General features: G+C 45.6%; 1 protein-coding gene and 1 pseudogene across 2 annotated transcripts in view; both read left to right on the top strand.

Moving 5' to 3' along the window:
* Positions 1 to 19,728, top strand: part of LOC309328256 (uncharacterized protein) — a gene marked incomplete at its 5' end in the record, with an annotated part of 174,132 nt that overhangs the window by 80,541 nt on the left and 73,863 nt on the right. The window lies entirely within an intron of this gene.
* On the top strand, positions 2,536 to 3,651 carry LOC309326401 (14-3-3 protein theta pseudogene; annotated as a pseudogene). The gene has a single exon. The product of its transcript is annotated as a 14-3-3 protein theta pseudogene (transcript).

Raw genomic sequence — 19,728 nt, 5'->3', positions numbered from 1 at the left:
TGAAGCCACGGCTTCAGGTTGTGAGAGCTTCTGGAGCAGGAGAAAACAAGCACACTTTGACCTCCCCCCTGATTTTATTTTTCTTAATTCATCTGCCTGACAACCCAGCAGCCTGGCCCCTGTTTGCCAGCTGATGTCACAAAGTGCTGCTTTGCAAGCAAGCCTTATAATTGCCCTGCAAGAGGGATGCCTGTCAGATGTTGGTGATAGACTCTGAAGAAGGTTTAGAGAAATGAATTCTAAAGGTAAGGGGAGCTCCGAGGCCCATAGAAATAACATTCTAATTACTACCATATGTGGTGGTCCTGTCTAGAGATACAAAGATTTTGGAATATGATTTATGAAGAGATAAAGTGATTGATAGAAACTACATTTAACAAGAAACCGGAAGAATTTTTGCTAGGAATGGTTTCAGATAATATTCGCAAAAATAAAACCAGGTTATTTGTGTAAGCAACGTCAGCAGCAAGGGTTATAGTGGCAAAACACTGGAAAGATAACAAACACCCACTAAAGATGAATGGGTAGTCAAATTGTGCGAGTACTTGGAGCTCGCAAACTGACAGATGCAATAAGAGATAAACCTAAAAAGATGGTGAAAGAAGAATGGGAATGTCTAAATAATTATCTAGGGTATAAGGGTTCATCAAGGTTATGTTTAGAATGATACCGCATAGGGAAATGTTCCCTGATACCAAGATGAGGGATTCAATGGAATGCAGATAGAGAGAATTGATAAGAATAATAATCTTTTGTGACCTTGACGGAAGCGTACAATAGACGAGTCTTTTTGTGTTTTGACTCATCTTCCTCTTTTTCTCTTTTTTTTCTCCCCCCCCCTTTTTTTTCTTTTTTTCCTTCCTCCTCCTTCTTTTTTCCTTTACCTTTTTTCTTTCCCATAATGGCTTATGTTCTATGCCATGTACTTTGATATTTTTTGTAGTTGTTTTTAGCTTTTTTCATTATTATTATTATTCTTAAGGATTTTTCTTTTGTAATTTTGGTTGATTATATTTATCTATATTGGTTTAAAGCAAAATAAAAGTATTAAATAAAAACATTATTATTATTATTATTAGCCTCACCCGTCCCTGATTCGTGTGGCCTGGCTCCCTGGCTTGCCTTGTCCACAGCTGTTGATAGCTTGGCAGGTCCTCAGCTGTGGACCCCAGAAGATATTTTCTGTTATGAATAACTGGTTGCTAACTTCCTCTGTTTTTTTTTTCCTTTCTGTCTCACAGCTTCTCAAAATGGAAGGCAAGTTCAGCACCGTGGGGAAGCGCTGCAAGTTGAGGTATGTTAATTCCATGGGGAACCCACTCCCCACATGTGCCATATAGGGTTGGGTGGGGGTGGGGAGCAGTCCCGCCTCACTCCAGCCCCAAATAATTGGGGAGGGCCCAGGGGACCCCGGTGCCCTAGAGTGGATGCTTATGCCAGGAAAATACAATGTCCTTTGTCTCTCCCAGGGCCATGGTTTGGGAGGAAAGCCCAAGGCTCCGGCCCACCCCCACCACCAGAGGCAGCAGCAGCCCAGCGGTGCAAGGGGGAAACTCCGAATGTGCAGGTATGCTGTGATTTGATTCTACCAACCAGAAATATTAACAATCCAATTTTATTACGCAAAACCAAGAATATTTATGGCGATCCGTTGTTGCAGGGGCCGAGGGCCGGTGCCTGCTCTGCCCATTGGGCAATCTGGCTCTGCTTGGGAAGGGTTCTGTGGAGATGCATCCCAGAATTCTCCCCACCCCATACGTCCTTCCTTCCTTCAGAACTGCATGAATCTATACCTGCTAGTCCATAGCTAAATATTTTGGGAAATAGATAGCTCTCCGTGTTTGGGCTTCAGTTTAGGCATAGAGTTGGCAGAAATATATTGCATTTCAGGTTCTTTCTTTGCCTTCTTAGCCCATATTTTTCCTAATTTCTCCAGGGATGAGGCTTCAGATCCGGCTCCCGGGACGAAGAGCAAGATACCATCCCGGCGGTTCCGGGCTGAGGACCCTCGCGCCGGTTCCCCACTGCCCCGTCTCCGTGTGGGCATGGCTCCTCCCCGGCCCTGCCTGCCGCAGAAGCAGCAGACAAGGTTTCCTCCAATTCGAAGAACATCTCGAGTGATTTTAGAGAGGGAGGAAACCTTGGCTGCTGCTTCTGAGCAAGGCCGGCCGGGGCGGATCCAAGACGCCCGTACGGAGGCGGAGGCCAGGTTTGGGGAACTTGTAAGATCAGGTAGGAGGAAATGCCCCCTTCCCAGGTCCCCCACCCTCCTGCCCCAGACTGGGGCTAGCCTGGCTGGGAGCGCCGGCTGATGTCTCCTTTGCTTTGCAGCGAGGGAACGACTCAGCCTCGGAGCCGCCGGATCCCAGGAGGGACTGGAGCCCAGGTGGAGGAAACCTGCCTCGGAGGTAATGGGACAGGGGGAAGCAACCTTTAGCGTTTAGAGATCCCTTTAAAGATCCTCTGCTTTAAAGATCCCTTCTTTCTTGCAGAATCTCCCCCCTGCACCGCTGTGGCTGCTGCCCAAGCCTCCTCCCAGAAGGCCATAGGATGTTCCTGGCTACCTGCATGAAGGCAGTGACAGAGCAAGGTGCTGAATTATCCAATGAAGAACGCAATCTTCTCGCTGTGGCGTACAAGAATGTGGTTGGGGGAAGACGCTCTGCTTGGTGAGTGATCTCTAGCATTGAGCAGAAGACTGACGGAAATGACAAGAAGATGCAGCTTGTCAAGGACTACCGAGAGAAAGTGGAGTTTGAACTTAAGTCCATCTGCACTACAGTTCTGCAGTTGCTGGACAAGTACTTAATAGCTAATGCAACTAACCCAGAGAGCAAGGTGTTCTATCTGAAGATGAAGGGAGACTACTTTCGATACCTGGCGGAGGTTGCCAGCGGAGATGACAGAAAACAAACAATAGAAAATTCACAGGCGGCTTATCAGGAGGCATTTGACATCAGCAAGAAAGAGATGCAACCCACACATCCAATTCGTTTAGGCTTAGCGCTTAACTTTTCCGTATTTTCCTATGAGATCCTCAACAACCCAGAGCTGGCTTGCACATTGGCAAAGACAGCTTTTGATGGAGCCACTGCAGAACTTGATACGCTGAATGAAGACTTGTCCAAAGACAGCGCTCTCATCATGCAGTTGCTTAGAGACAACCTCACATTATGGACATCAGACAGCGCAGGAGAAGAATGTGATGCCTCAGAAGGTGCAGAAAACTAAACTGCATATGGAGTGTCATTCCCCTTCTCAAGAAACCTTTTTACATGTCTCATTCCTTACAGCTCCGCTTGGATTTCCTACAGCAAAGAGAAGCCAGCCATGTGTATGGAAATCAATTTATAGTCCTTTCACACTGCAGCTTTGGGAAAACTCCATTCCTTGATTTGTGTTTTGTCCTGGCCTTCCTGGTGTGCGTTTACTGCTGTAGAAAAGTATTAACACTGGCTTAATTTCCATATAAACATAAGTAACTTCCAAACACTTATGTAGCGGACTAAAGTTTCTGGTATTTAAAAAGAAATCTGAACCAGTTCCTGCAAGCAACTGTGGTGGGGTATTTATTTATTTATTTATTTGTATTACAGTGATGAAATGAAAATGTAGTTAATGCAACTAAAGAGTGTTCAACACAGTTCAATTCTCCACATTCCCTTTTTATTCTGCAGTGGTTTCTTGGTGATTTGACTTTCCTGTGCTACTGTGTATTCGTTTCTGTAGGATGTGGGGTGTCTGGGGCCAAATGGGAAGCATGGCAGAGTGGCTTCCTATATGTGTGTTCAGCAGGAGCTACTGAGTGTTTTAAATACAGGGATTCTTCTTACTCTTCAGTTTCTGCTGTTCAACTGCTATCCCCTCCCAATAAAATTTCACTTACACTCCTAAAAAAATAATTAAAAAAAAATGGATGCTGTCAGCAATTAGTTGTGAGTGCTAGCAAAGATAAGAGTCCCGGAATTCAGCCATATTTACAAGATTTATTGCCCCTTTGAAGCTATGTACAAGCAGGTCAAAAGTCCGTCTTAATCATGGCAGGTCAGTTGTCCCGACTAAATTTCCTTTCGATTTTCCCCAGCATAACCACTTCCGAAGCCCAGCCCCCCTCCTTCCTCTCTGACGAGAGTGACTTGGCCCCAGAAGTGCCTCCCCCCCCCCTCAGATTCATTACCTCCTGACAACCCTTCGTCACCTTCCTCGTCCGAGGAAGAGCAGCTGCTTATTAAAGGAGGTTTTCCCCGGTAGGTGCCCATTCTCCCCCCCTTCTCTGCCTCCAGTTCCCTGACATCCACCCCCTCCCCAAAGGCCCCTCTCTCCTCCTCTGGAGAGACTTCCATTCCCATTTCTTCTTTATCAGGTTTCTCGGGGGTGAAACCTAGGAAAATCTCATCTTCATTTTCTGCATCTTCAAAAACATTACCCTAGCCCTCCCCCAAACCCGCAGGCTCCCAGCGATCTTTGAGATGTCCTTCTCTCCGGCCTCTTCCCTCATCGTCTGATGGTGGGAAACCCTCGAAGTCTTCTTCTTCATCCGTCGGACCGAACACCTGTTCAAAGAACCTACCCGGGGGTTTGGGTTTGTTGGGAAACAAATCGTGGAACTCCACCAAATAATCCTCAGTAATGCAACCTTCCAGAACCCAAGCGTTTTCCGAACTGGGAGCCCCTTCCCAAGCCACCAAATACTCTAGCTGCTCCCCGTTCCAATGGGAGTCCAGTATTTCAGTTACCTTGTGGCCTTGCTCCCTTTCCTCAATTTCGGGCGGTGGAACCTCCCCTTCCCCTCTTCCCTGCCTGATCCCCCCTCCCCTGTAGGGCCACAACAGTGACCTATGGAAGACGGGATGAATCTCTCAGGCAGCCTTAACTTAAAGGCCACTGGATTTACCTGCTGGATGACCTCAAAGGGACCCACCCTCCTGGGTTTGAGCTTCTTGCACCCCCCCCTTCCAGGGCAACCCTTGTGTTGACAACCACACCTTGTCCCCAACCCGAATGGTCTCCCCTGGTCTCCGATGCTTGTCTGCCTCCCTCTTGTATACTTCCTTGGCCCTTTCCAGGTTCAACTGGAGCTGTTGGTGAATCGCCTCCATTTCCTCCGCAAACTGTTCTGTGGCCGGTACACTCCACGACTCCTCCCCCCTCCCTGGGAAAGCCCTAGGGTGACTTCCGTGATTGGCGAAGAAAGGAGTCATCCCGGTGGACACGTTCTCAGCATTATTGTACGCAAACTCCGCTAGTCCTAATCCGTCCACCCAGTCATTCTGCCTCTGACTGACATAACACCGCAAATACTGTTGCAAAACAACATTTGCTCTTTCCGCCTGCCCATTGGTTTCGGGGTGCCTTGCGGTGGTGAAGCTCACCTCTACTTGCAGCAAACTCATATGCTTGCGCCAAAACCGTGAGGTGAATTGGGTCCCCTGTCCGAAATGACCCTAGAAGGGACTCCATGCAACCTAAACACATGCTCTACAAACAACTTGGCTGTTCCTCCGCCGTCACCGCATGTGAACACGCCACAAAATGGCACATTTTGGTCAGGAGATCCACCACCACCATCACCGCTATTTTCCCCTTGGACCTGGGCAGGTCAGTGACAAAATCTACCAATACCACCTCCCATGGCCTCCCTGGTGTGGACAAAGGCTCCAATAACCCTGCCGGAGCAGCCCTCTTCCCTTTGGCCCTCTGGCAGGTCTCACACCCTCTCACATATTCCCTTACGTCTTCCCTCACTTTGGGCCACCAAAATTCCCTGGTAACCAACAACATGGTTTTGTGTTGCCCAAAATGTCCTGCCGTGGAGCTGTCATGAAGTTGCTTGAGGACTCTGTCTCTTAGGATTTCACCTGGAATATACAAAGCCCCCCGATAGAACAGGAGCCCCCCTTTTTCCTTGAAACCTCCCTCATCTCCTCCTCGTTGCCTTAGCTCATCTAGCTTCCGCCGAGCAAAAGCATCGTCCCGGATCAATTGCCTTAGTTCATCGTCCTTCACCAGTGCCCCCCCCCCGCAGTCCACCTTTTCTCAGGGAACATGAGCCTGACAGATGCATTTAGCTGAAGTTGCTAATGTCTCTCATTTTTGTCTGAGTGAAACATATGATATGCACACTACCTTAGGAAATTGTCTGATCCCAGTTTGTACACAGCCTTTCCATATGGCACATGCCACACACATGGGAAAGTGGTTTTCTAAATGGATTTCTGAAGGTATCATTGGTTATACCAATCTCCATGATTGGGGACAGGTGAAACAAAAGTTACCTCTGGATGAAATATCATTATACACACCTAGAGTTGCAGCACCACCAGACACCTCTTGTGCTCAGATTGTGAATTGCAGTGAGGAAGCAACTTGGAATTGCTCACATGTTCAACAGATTACTTTTAATTATGCCCATGTGCGCTTACCAGATGGCTGGTTTTTTATGTGTAATCAAAGAAGTTATAACTACATTCCCGCAAATTTATATGATGCTCAGTGCTGCCTTCGCAGACTAACATAGGCTTCAGGTTACATACACCTCAGGTTACAGACTCCGCTAACCCGGAAGTAGTACCTCGGGTTAAGAACTTTGCTTCAGGATGAGAACAGAAATCGTGCAGCAGTGGCGCAGCGGGAGGCCCCATTAGCTAAAATGGTGCTTCAGGTTAAGAACAGTTTCAGGTTAATAACAGACCTCCAGAACGAATTAAGTTCTTAACCCGAGGTACCACTGTATAGATATATTTAAAATGGTCTATGTGATTTTTTGTTTTGTTTTGTATGTTGGTTTTTGTTTTTGTTTTCTCTTTTCTTTATTATGTTTATGTTGAGATGTACAATTTTTGACAATAATGAGTTAATTAACAACGTTTTTATCAGCAAAATAAAATGCATTTTAAAAAGGGGAAAAATGAAAAAGAGAATAAAAAGTGTAAATTCCCTTTAATATAGTCCAATACCTTTGGAGAAATGGAACACTGTACAGAGTGTGTTTGATGATACTTGGATTAGATTGCTGTGTTGTAGACAGCATACTGTATACAAAAGGACTGAGGCAGATTCTTGTTTTTTCTGATGTTTACTGATGGCTATTGGAAGTGAGAGCTGGACCATAAAGAAGGCTGACCGCCAAAGAATTGATGCTTTTGAATTATGATGGTTTTGAATTATGATGGTGGAGGAGACTCTGGAGAGTCCCATGGACTGCAAGAAAATCAAACCTATCCATTTTTAAGAAAATCAGCCCTGAGTGCTCACTGGAAGGGCAGATCCTGAAGCTGAGGCTCCAATACTTTGGCCACCTGATGAGAAGAGAAGACTCCCTGGAAAAGACCCTGATGTTAGGAAAAATGGAGGGCACAAGGAGAAGGGGACGACAGAGGACGAGATGGTTGGACAGTGTTCTCGAAGCTACAAACATGAGTCTGATCAAACTGCGGGAGGCAGCGGAAGACAGGAGTGCCTGGCGTGCTCTGGTCCATGGGGTCACAAAGAGTAGGGCACGACTAAACGACTAAACAACAAAAAGTATTGTTTGTGTTCTGACTTTCAGGAAGGCTTTGCGTGATGCCTGGGGGCAGATCGATAAGAGAGGAAATGAAGACAGGATTTTGGGTGTTTTTCCTCTACTTTGCATATATAGGTGCGATTGTCTATGTAGCCATGCTTTTGAATAAAGTCATTTGAACTTGTGAATTGGTGTGTGTATACTGTAGACTCAGTAGATGGCGATGTGTAGCCACGGACAACTATGTCATTTCTCATTCATAGCCCTCAACTCGTGATTCTTATTGCAATAGCAGAAAAGATGCAGGTACATTGGTACAAGTAAAGATAAAATTAATACAAGGATACAACATAAGATAAAAATAATAATAATAATACAGAAGGGAGCCGGCGTTTGTCCACAGACAGCTTTCCGGGTCATGTGGCCAGCATGACTAAACCGCTTCTGGCGCAACGGAACACCGTGACAGAAAGTAGAGCGCACGGAAATGCCGTTTACCTTTCTCACCACAGCTGTACCTATTTATCTACTTGCACTGGCGTGCTTTCGAACTGCTAGGTTGCCAGGAGCTGGGACAGAGTAACGGGAGCTCACCCCGTCACGGAGATTCGAACCGCCAACCTTCTGATCGGCAAGCCCAAGAGGTTCGGTGGTTTAGACCACAGCGCCACCCGCATCTCCATTTCTCTGCCACAGCGGGTGGCAAAAGCTGTTTTTCCTTTCTCCCTCCCATCGAGGTCAATGAGAGGGAAATTTATCATGCCAGGCCTGGACCTGGTCCAAAGTCTTGTCAACAGGGGTGTGCCTGGGGAATGAAGCGCCATAGGATTTGGCATTAGTGCTCCGCCTATATCCTGTCCATACCTCCACCCTGTTTTTGATTGGTTTACTGGATTATCTTCATCAGTGGTGTTTAATATCAGTGCATCACGGGTGTTCCACTGGGGTGCATGCCATGTCCATTGGGCAACATAGCTCTGGTTCTGCTGAGCTCACTCCATCTTCTAAATCACGGTTTCTCAAACTTGGGTGTCCAGCTGTTTTGGAACTACAAATCCCATCATCCCTGACCACTGGTCCTACTAGGTAGTGTTATAAGAATTTTTAGGTCTTATATATAGAAAATAAAAGTTCATAAATGTACCAAGCAAGCACATACATAAATGTATAAACCACATGTCTGAAACCCCACAATAGTTGTTATCATAACAAAAGAGTGGCCAGGATCCCCAGGTAATCCAATCAGGTAACCTGGCAGACAGGATAAAAACAAGGCACTCACATTTCTGTTGTAGTCCGCCCCTTCTCTGATGTATATATGATGAACTGGGGGGTGGTCTTGGGCTCCAGGGTGGGCAGTTCAAAAGTCTATATAAGGGCTTGCACAGTTGGTTCGGGGTCCTCCTCCTCTCTCCTGCATGTGGGGGGAGCACCCTGTTGTAACAGCTTTAATAAAGATCAGGCTTACGAGCTGCTTTGCTTCTCAATATTCTCTGGTTGGCCTCTGTTATTTTCTCTTACCAATGGAGAACCTAGAAAGGACTCTATAAGGGCTCTTGTGTCCCCCATAAGGGAAAGGGAGCAGTTTTTGTTTACAACACTAGGGATAATGGGAGTTGTAGTCCAAAAACCACTGGACGCCGAAGTTTGGGAAACGCTGTTCTAAAGCCTCTCAGCCCATGGATCTGAGGTATAGGATCGTACCCATGAAATTTAATTTGAAAGGCAGACATGCTAATAAGAACTCATGTACTTGTGCCCCATAGTATTACAGTGGTACCTCGGGTTACATACGCTTCAGGTTACATACGCTTACAGACACTTACAGGTTACAGACTCCGCTAACCCAGAAATAGTACCTCGGGTTAAGAACTTTACCTCAGGATGAGAACAGAAATCGTGCTGCAGCAGCGGGAAGCCCCATTAGCTAAAGTGGTACCTCAGGTTAAGAACAGTTTCACGTTAAGAACAGACTTCCGGAACGAATTAAGTAAGTACTTAACCCAAGGTACCACTGTACTTTTGACAGGTTTGGATAAGAGAGAGAGAAGGGGAGAGAGAGCACTTCTTTCGTTTTTCTTATTATTTCTTCCTCTCTTTTTTAGTAGTATTTTATTCCAATTTCAAAATATAATTCCTGGCAAGGTCTGAAAATTTAAGCTGATCGGGTTATGATTCACACTGACTTAAATATCTGTTCCTGAATTATCATATGCAAGGCACCTTCAAAAATTAAAAGGACATGAAACACAGCGTAGACAAGAGAGGAACTTGTGACTCAGGCTCGGCTGATGGGCAGAGGAAGCTTTGTAAAGAATGGGTGACCAACTTCTGCATTCTCAGGGGCCGCTCTGTTCCCCACAAACCAGGTCCCATCGTGACACTGGCAACATCGTACAAATAAGCGGGGCCGGTCCTTCTATTAGGCAGAGTAAGGCAGCTGCCCTCCCTGCAATGGAGGGAGTGGCCAGATACTGGAGGCCTGTCCTGTGCCCTCTAAGCCAGTGTTTCCCAACCTTGGGTCTCCAGCTGCTGTTGGACTACAATTCCCATCATCCCTGACCATTGGTCTTGCTAGCAAGGGATGATGGGAGTGTAGTCCAAAAACAGCTGGAGACCCAAGGTTGGGAAACACTGCTCTAAGCTAGCCAGCCTACTACCTTCCAGCACAGCGGAGCACATTGCTCTGTCACCAACATTGAATTAAGGCTGTGTGTACACTATATAGCACATCTGAAGCACATCTCCCCCTTCAAAGAATTCTGGGCACCATCAGTATGCTTGGGATTGTAACTCTGTGGGGTAAACTACAGCGCCCAGAATTATTTGAATAATAATAATACTAATACTAATACTAATACTAATACTAATAATAATAATTTATTATTTGTACCCTGCCCATCTGGCTGCGTTTCCCCAGCCATTCTGGGCGGCTTCCATAGAAACCAAAAATACACTAAAATATCACACATTAAAAACTTCCCTGAACAGGGCTGCCTTAGGATGTCTTCTGAATGTCAGGTAGTTGTTTATCGCTTTGACATCTGATGGGAGGGTGTTCCACAGGGCGGGCGCCACTACCGAGAAGGCCCTCTGCCTGGTTCCCTGTAACTTGGCTTCTCACAGTGAGGGAACCGCCAGAAGGCCCTCGGTGCTGGACCTCAGTGTCCGGGCAGAACGATGGAGGTGGAGACGCTCCTTCAGGTATACTGGGCCGAGGCCGTTTAGGGCTTTAAAGGTCAACACCAGCACTTTGAATTGTGCTCGGAAACGTACTGGGAGCCAATGTAGGTCTTTCAAGACCGGTGTTATGTGATCTCGGTGGCCGCCCCCAGTCACCAGTCTGGCTGCCGCGTTCTGGATTAGTTGTAGTTTCTGAGTTACCTTCAAAGGTAGCCCCACGTAGAGCGCATTGCAGTAGTCCAAGCGGGAAATGTTCTTCAAATGTGCTTTAGAGGTATCGTGAGCCCACAGCCATGAATTCAACTGCCAGTCCACTTGCCTTCTGCATGTGGAATGGGGTGGGGATCCTTCAACTGATACAGCAAAATGTTTGGGGCTGAACCTCTGCAATGACTGGCTCAGAGCTACATGTAAATGCTGATTACATCCATGTTGCCAAGCGCGTGATTAGGTCAAACATGAAAAAGTGGAATATGTCTTACAAGCTGTATTTCCGCCCCTCTTGTGAGTGAAACTGCTGGCAAACCTTTCCCCGTGTCATCGAAATTTGGCGAAGCCACAGGGGCAGCTGGTTCCAGGTTTAAGCGTAAGGGAACTCTTGGAACATGTGCCCAAAGTTGTAGAAAGATGACCAACTAGAAACAGAACAGAAAAACATCTCCTAAGTAAATTATAATTTCCCCCCATTCTTTTTTAAAGTTCTTGTCCTCTTGGTCCCTGAGCTTTCCACTTAATTTTGCCATTTCAGCATAGTCCATCAACTTGGCTGGCCATTCTTCCCTGGTCAGGATTGTTTCTTCCTTCCATCTCTGGGCTAATAACATCCGTGTGGCTGTTGTCGCATATATTGAAAGTCTTTTCTGGTCCTTTGGGATCTTGGTACCTATAACTCCTAATAGAAAAGCTTCTGGTTTTTTAACAAACATTATTTTAAACTCTCCCCCCCCCATTTCATTATATATCATCTCCCAAAAGCTTTTTATTACTTTACATGACCACCACATATGGTAAAAGGTACCTTCTTTTTCTTGACATTTCCAGCAGTTATTTGCTCTTGTTCTACACATTTTTGCTAACTTAAGGTAAAGGTAAAGGGACCCCTGACCGTTAGGTCCAGTCACAGACGACTCTGGGGTTGCGGCGCTCATCTCGCTTTACTGGCCGTGGGAGCCGGCGTTTGTCCGCAGACAGCTTCCGGGTCCTGTGGCCAGCATGACTAAGCTGCTTCTGGCAAAACAGAGCAGCGCACGGAAATGCCATTTACCTTCCCGCCGGAGCGGGACCTATTTATCTACTTGCACTTTGACGTGCTTTCGAACTGCTAGGTTGGCAGGAGTAGGGACCGAGCAACGGGAGCTCACCCCGGCACGAGGATTCAAACTGTCGCGGGGTTTCGATAAAGGACCAGAGGACATCCCTGCGGTTCCTGGTTGCCATCTCTCTCGCCTCTTCCCCACTGCCCCTTCTCTGTGGGGCATGGCTCCATGGCTTCTGAGAACAGAAATCGCGCTGCAGCAGCGGGAGGCCCCATTAGCTAAAGTGGTACCTCAGGTTAAGAACAACCCGCTTGCCCCGCCTTGGCGTAAATGCTGGGTCAATCAGCATCTCAGAACAACTGGGTGGGTTCAGGCTGAGCTCTGGACGGAGGAAATGCAGGCCTGCCAAATTCACTCCCACACTTGTCTGGCTGGGCTGGAGACTCTCCTCCCAGCGGAATTTTAACCGTCGCATGTTCTCTTTTTCCCCCTTTGCATGTAAACCCTGTTACTTTTGCAGCCGTGAAAAGTCGCATAGCAGGTGATGCAGGTGATGCACCCTTCCGAACAGGTGCATCTGTGGTTAGCTTACAGCCATCCGAGCGTACTGACTTATTTCAAAGGTGTGCACCCCACTTTAAAAAAAAAAGATGCTAGAGGGGGCTTCCAACATCCCTGATAAAACAAAAATAAAAACCAACTCGTCACACATTTTACTTCTGAAGGGGGGTGGGGAGTGGGGTATTCTGACATCTCCGTCAATCTAATTCTTTCCCCCCCTTCATAATATTCTTTATTGATTTTCATTAATGTACTCCACATGCACATATTGTATTACATTTTACATTTATATTTGCTCCTAAGGGCCGACTCCCTTCCTCCTTCTGGCTTTTTATATCACATCTAAATTTTTCGCATTGTCTTCATCCATTTTGTATATTCTTCTTCTTCTTTCGTATTTGTCCATAGAGTGTCTATAGCCAAATAAATCCTCCCTCTGTCAATCTAATTCAGGAGTCAGCAACCTAAGGCCCATGGGACACAAGAGGCCCATAGGGCTCATTTAACCGGCCCATGAGCTACCCCCAAACTGAGCTGCCCGCTCGCTGAGTCCCTGGACGCTGCGCTAAACCAGAGCGGCGCAGGGACTCGTTTCCGCGGTGCTGGAAATCGCATCTGCGCAAATGCAGGCGCCACGAAGGGATCACCACTGGAGTGAACCGGCCCAGGCGAGGTAAACCTTGCCAACCCCTGATCTAATTGCTTCCTGTTGAGGTTTAGGGCTCTTCCAGATGGCCTGTTCACTGAGCATTCATCCTGATCTGCTTGCACAAAAATTGACACAGGTACTTAGATCATATCTGGCTTTATCGAGCATTCCTTCTGACTAGTTTATGGGGTGGTTGACAACGAGCGTTTGCCTGGTGCTCGTCCTGATTTGCTTGCTGCACAAGTTTCCTACACGTGTTTTGCATGTCTGGAGGCGCTCTTAGTCTCTCTGCATCTAGTCCCCTCTGCTGGGATGGATCTGCTGGTCCATCTCAGGAGGCTCATGGAATCCCCAGGAGTCCAGACAGCCTTGGGGAATTTACAGTTGCCGCAGCTGGCACAAGTCACTCTGCGGAATCTGAAGATGAGCCAGGCATTTGACCCCCTTCCTCCTCAGCACCCTTTTCCGCTTAGCTTATCCCAACTGGCTACTTGGTAATTTAGGGAGCAAAGGGCAACCAAGCTGTCCGAGACCAAGGTGAAGAGTTGGTGGAAGAAGATTGGAAAAAATTCAAAGTTTATTTACAGAAACATTGCAAAATTAAGGAATGTTAGAAGGATGTTGGAATGAAGTAATGTGGTTTTAGCAGAAATGATATAAAGGATTAGGTAAAAATTGATTTTTTTAATTAGAGAAAGACGAGAATGTAAAATTACAGTATATTAAGATAAATTATTAGGATAAAAACAAAGCTAGAAAGGATTTGCTGAAATATCTAACTGAATTAGAATACAAAAAAGGGAGGTGTGAGGAGGTCAAGGAAATACCGTATTTTTCCTTCTATAACACGCAGATTTTTTCTCCTAAAAAGGAAGGGGAAATGTCTGTGCGTGTTATTGAGCGAATGTGTGGTCCCTGGAGCCAATTGGTGCGAGGGGAGGCAAAAAAAAGCAGGCAAAAATCAAATCGTGCGTCTCCTAGAAGGGAAACCTGAAAAGAGGAAGCGGCTGCTTTCCTGCATTCTGCCTCAGGGTCTTACTGCCCACCCACCTCTGTTTCCTTGCTGTGTTTGCTCAAACGGAACAAAGAGCAGGGAAAGCCCCTCCCCTCCAGGCAAGCAGAGGGGAAAACATGCAGGAGGGGGAGAGAGAGAGAGAGAGAGAGCATGAGCTGGCTGGCTTGGGTGGGTAGGTGAGGGAAAACTTTTGCCTTCCTTTCCTCCCTCCTCCTGTTATACCCCTCTCCTGCATTCTTAGCCAGCTGCTTCTCTGCACACCCCTCTCCTGCTCCTTGTCCCTTCTGTGTTTTTCCTTCCCTCCCCACTTAAAATGTGGTTAAAAAGCATGGATCCACATGGATCCTCAGGATCTTTGCATTGGGTCAGCCCAAATTCACCATCAGATCACATAGCATGTCCATGGTTACAGCCTGCCCCCCAAAAATCACGCACCCACTGTTGCCTGGGGCTGCAGTGGTGCAAAAACGTGGTTACAAAGCATGGATCCACAGGGATTCTCAGGATTTTTGCATTGGGTCACCCCAAATTCACCATCAGATCACATGTCTGTGGCCACAGCATGAAGCACAAAAATGATACATCCGCTGTTTCATTCAGAATGTTTTTTCCCTTGTTTTCCTCCTCTAAAAACGATGTGCGTGTTATGGTCAGGTGCGTGTTATAGAGCGAAAAATACGGGAAGTAAAGGAAAGAAAGTTATGTAAACATTTGAGCTTTTTTTCTCTCTCTTTTTCTTTTTTTGAATTGTTTGTATTTTTGTATTGTATTTTCTGATTTTTTTTATTTTTTATTTTTTTGTTTTTTCTAATTTTCTCTTTGTAATCCTTAAAATTTGAATATTATTTTTAAAAAAACAAAGGGCAACCAAGCAGGCAGGCAGGCAGGCAGGAGAAGGAGAAGGAGAAGAGGAGGAGGAGGAGGAGTTTGGATTTGATATCCTGCTTTATCACTACCCGAAGGAGTCTCAAAGCGGCTAACATTCTCCTTTCCCTTCCTGCCCCACAACAAACACTCTGTGAGAGGTGAGTGGGGCTGAGAGACTTCAGAGAAGTGTGACTAGCCCAAGGTCACCCAGCAGCTGCATGTGGAGGAGCGGAGACGCGAACCCGGTTCACCAGATTACGAGACTACCGCTCTTAACCACTACACCACACTGGCTCACATAGGAAGATAGCTGCAGCACAAGAAGTCTGACTGAAGATGCTAGTGGGAGCCTCTTCGGTGGCCGTGGTGTCAAGGAACAAGCAGTTATTTTCCAGCTCCATTGCATCCTTGCAGTGCCACCCCCAGCAGAGCTTTTGCGGTTCCTTCAGGGCTTTTTGCAATCTGGCCTGCCTGGGGACGTTGCAGAACCCTAGAGGGCTCTCTGTGACATGTTCTCAAAGCTCACAGAGGATTAGAAAACAACAACCCATGTCTGCCCTGACTCAGACACAACCGTTGAATCCGTATTTGGAAGTCTCCATAGTTTTACCCGCTCTGGTTTCCGTTGGGTGGATTTCAGTTGCCAAGGCCTGAGGATGTAACCAAGGTGACTGGACAAATGGGGACACACCTAATGTATGCTCAACCCTTGCCTTCTTGGCTTATTATACTGAGCGGAGAGGGATTGACCAACTTGAGGTGGTTAATAGTTCGACGGCCACAGTGTTCCAGCCCAGAGGAAACATTACTGTACTCTGATATATAGGACTTCCCGTCTCCCAAGCCCTGGGACATGTGTGGCGCTGTGGTCTAAACCACAGTGCCTAGGGCTTGCCGATCAGAAGGTCAGTGTTTCAAATCCCCGTGATGGGGTGAGCTCCCTTTGTGGTGTAGTGGTTAAGAGCGGTAGACTCGTAATCTGGCGAACTGGGTTCGCATCTCCGCTCCTCCACATGCAGCTGCTGGGTGACCATGGGCTAGTCACACTTCTCTGACGTCTCTCGGCCCCACTCACCTCACAGAGTGTTTGTTGTGGGGGAGGAAGGGAAAGGAGAATGTTAGCCGCTTTGAGACTCCTTCGGGTAGTGATAAAGCGGGATATCAAATCCAAACCTTTCATCATATGCGGGTTGCAAGGCTGTTCTGAAGGCTGGCGGTGGGGAGAAAAGTCCTTCTCCTCCCGCCAGCCTTCAGAAGAGGTCCGGGGACAGAGTGTCCCCGGATCTGGTCTGAAGGCGGTCTCCCTAGGAACGCCTTAATTGATTTTCAATGCATTCCTATGGGAAACCGTGCTTCGCAAGACAAAAAACTCGCAAGAAGAAAAAACTTGCGGAACGAATTAATTTCGTCTTGCGAGGCACCACTGTATACCCTTTGCCAGGCATTTGATTACAATGGTAAAACGCAGTAATTCCACACTAAACACACTACCTGTAAACCTGCAGTCCTACACTCTACACCACTAAAGCTTAGTTCAGTATTTCCTAAGATGACTGACCAAAAGTATGGTTAGACCAGCTCCGCAATGGTCAGTATTAACTACGCCAGCAGGAGGAAACCCAATTTGGACAAAGGGTATCCCACGATCTATATGCACTCAATGTGAGTAATGAATCATGCTAAATGGAATGAATTGAGTTGTATAAGATGACTATGCAATAAGTATATACTATGAATATAATGGGCTGTGTATACCCTTTGCCAGGCGTTTGATTACAATGGTAAAACGCAGTAATTCTGCACTAAACACGCTACCTGTAAACCTGCAGTCATACACCCTACGTGATATAAAAGAAGGAAGTGAGCCACTATCAGCCTGCGTGTAAGATTGAGGGAATATCCAAGGAGGTTTAATTAAGACGCCCCTTAACTGCCACTGTGAATAAAAGCTTAAAGAGGCAGTCCTCAATTGCCAGAACCAACCGAACTGTAAGCAAGTCTTTTACTTGCCTTTATGAGTTAAGGCTTTTAAAAGCAGAGCTGTAATAACATATAAGCCACAGTGATTGCCAATTGCACCAATCAATCAATTGCACCAATCAATTTTACAAGCAGTCAGCACTCAGCACTCTAAAACCAGCACTCAGCACCTCCAAGGACCTTTAATTGCCTCTATGAGTTAAGGTTTTTAAAAGCAGAGCTGAAATAACGTATAAGCCACAGCGTTTGCTAATTGCACCAATTAATTTCAAAAGCAGTCAGCACTTTGAAACCAGTACTCAGCACTTCCAAAGACTCTTAGTATTTCCCCCAATAAAGCCCACTTTAAGAGCCTGTCATTCAGCAACTTGCTACAATAATAGATTCTCCCCTGTAGACCCGGGAGCCAGCCAAGGGAATCACAACAATGTAGCAGCCCAGCCTGTGCTGGCAATTTAGAAGAAGCGTCAGAGCTGCTGCTAAGAAGGAAGGGGAAAAGAAAGTTGCAAATGCTGGGAGGCGGCAGCTTTATTTAAAGAGAACTGGCCCTGCGGAGGGTGAATGCCTCTCCTAAGATGGCGGCTGCCTTTTTGACCACGTGGTTGAGTTAAAATGGCGCCGGGTAGCAGCGGTAACCAAGGCAACCAGAAAACAATTTTCTTAGTAAAGCTCCCTGCGATCACTGCCTCCCGCCTTTCCTTTAAAACTGACCCCGTTTTAAAGCTGCCCCCCTTTCACTCGTGCAAGGAAAATTTAGAATAAACGACAACCCCACCTCCTTGTTTATCATCGCGAAAGCTAACCGTTCTTCTTTAGTAGGTGCATCTTTCCAATGTTTTGCCACAATAATCCTTGCTGCTGACGTCGCATACATAAATAACCTGAATTTGTTTTTAGGGATGTTATTTGAAACAATTCCTAGTAGAAATTCATCTGGCTTCTTGCTGAATGTAATTTCTATCAATCTTTTTATCTCTTCGTAAATCATATTCCAAAATTTTTGTATCACTGAGCAACACCACAACATGTGGTAGTATGTTCCTACATGCTCCTTGCACCTTTATATGATTTGTTTATTTTCTCCAATTTTACAGGAGTCAAATACCATCTATAATATGTTTTCATAAGATATTCTCTTATAAGATAGCAAGCTGTAAATTTTATATTTTTACTCCATGATTCCTTCCATTTATCGGATTCAATCATATGTCCCAGATCTGCCTCCCATTTTGTTATAACTTTTTAAATATCTTCCTCTTTCCTTTGCCAATTCAATAATTATTTATAGATTTTTTAAAGTGTCTTCTGGTTACTATATAAAATGTCTTTCTCTAAATAAGATACATATCTATTTATCAAATCCCTTAGTCCTTTTATCCTTTTCAAATGTGGCTTTTAACTGATAATATTCCAACCATGTTTTATCTTTTTCAATTCTCCTAGGTCCTTTAATTTTGGGTCACTACTTATTTCCTCTACTAAGTCCCTATATGTTAACCAGTCCCTGTTCATATTTTTCCTATGTATGGCTGGAGATTCCATCAGTGAAAGCCACCAGGGTGTTTTAGTGACTACTGACTTTTTGCTTCCCTCCCAAACCTCATTTAATGTTTTTTTCACAATGTGATTTAAGAATCCTTTGTGAAATTTAACCTTATCATGGCCTAGATAGCCATGCCACCCATACATGTTAACCCAGGATAAGGAAAATCTACTGGCTCCTAAGGGATTTCTTCCCCCTGTCAAACAGCTCTTGCTCTCAGAAAGTTCTTCCTGAAGTTGAGTCGGAATCTCCTTTTTGGAGCTTGAAGCCACGGCTTCAGGTTGTGAGAGCTTCTGGAGCAGGAGAAAACAAGCACACTTTGACCTCCCCCCTGATTTTATTTTTCTTAATTCATCTGCCTGACAACCCAGCAGTCTGGCCCCTGTTTGCCAGCTGATGTCACAAAGTGCTGCTTTGCAAGCAAGCCTTATAATTGCCCTGCAAGAGGGATGCCTGTCAGATGTTGGTGATAGACTCTGAAGAAGGTTTAGAGAAATGAATTCTAAAGGTAAGGGGAGCTCCGAGGCCCATAGAAATAACATTATAATTACTACCATATGTGGTGGTCCTGTCTAGAGATACAAAGATTTTGGAATATGATTTATGAAGAGATAAAGTGATTGATAGAAACTACATTTAACAAGAAACCGGAAGAATTTTTGCTAGGAATGGTTTCAGATAATATTCGCAAAAATAAAACCAGGTTATTTGTGTAAGCAACGTCAGCAGCAAGGGTTATAGTGGCAAAACACTGGAAAGATAACAAACACCCACTAAAGATGAATGGGTAGTCAAATTGTGCGAGTACTTGGAGCTCGCAAACTGACAGATGCAATAAGAGATAAACCTAAAAAGATGGTGAAAGAAGAATGGGAATGTCTAAATAATTATCTAGGGTATAAGGGTTCATCAAGGTTATGTTTAGAATGATACCGCATAGGGAAATGTTCCCTGATACCAAGATGAGGGATTCAATGGAATGCAGATAGAGAGAATTGATAAGAATAATAATCTTTTGTGACCTTGACGGAAGCGTACAATAGACGAGTCTTTTTGTGTTTTGACTCATCTTCCTCTTTTTCTCTTTTTTTTCTCCCCCCCCTTTTTTTTCTTTTTTTCCTTCCTCCTCCTTCTTTTTTCCTTTACCTTTTTTCTTTCCCATAATGGCTT

Source organism: Podarcis erhardii (genome assembly GCF_964252035.2).
Source record: "Podarcis erhardii genome assembly, chromosome: 13".
Lineage (NCBI taxonomy): Eukaryota > Metazoa > Chordata > Lepidosauria > Squamata > Lacertidae > Podarcis > Podarcis erhardii.
Note: the sequence above shows the minus strand (reverse complement) of the source record. Positions and strands in the feature narration are given on the sequence as shown.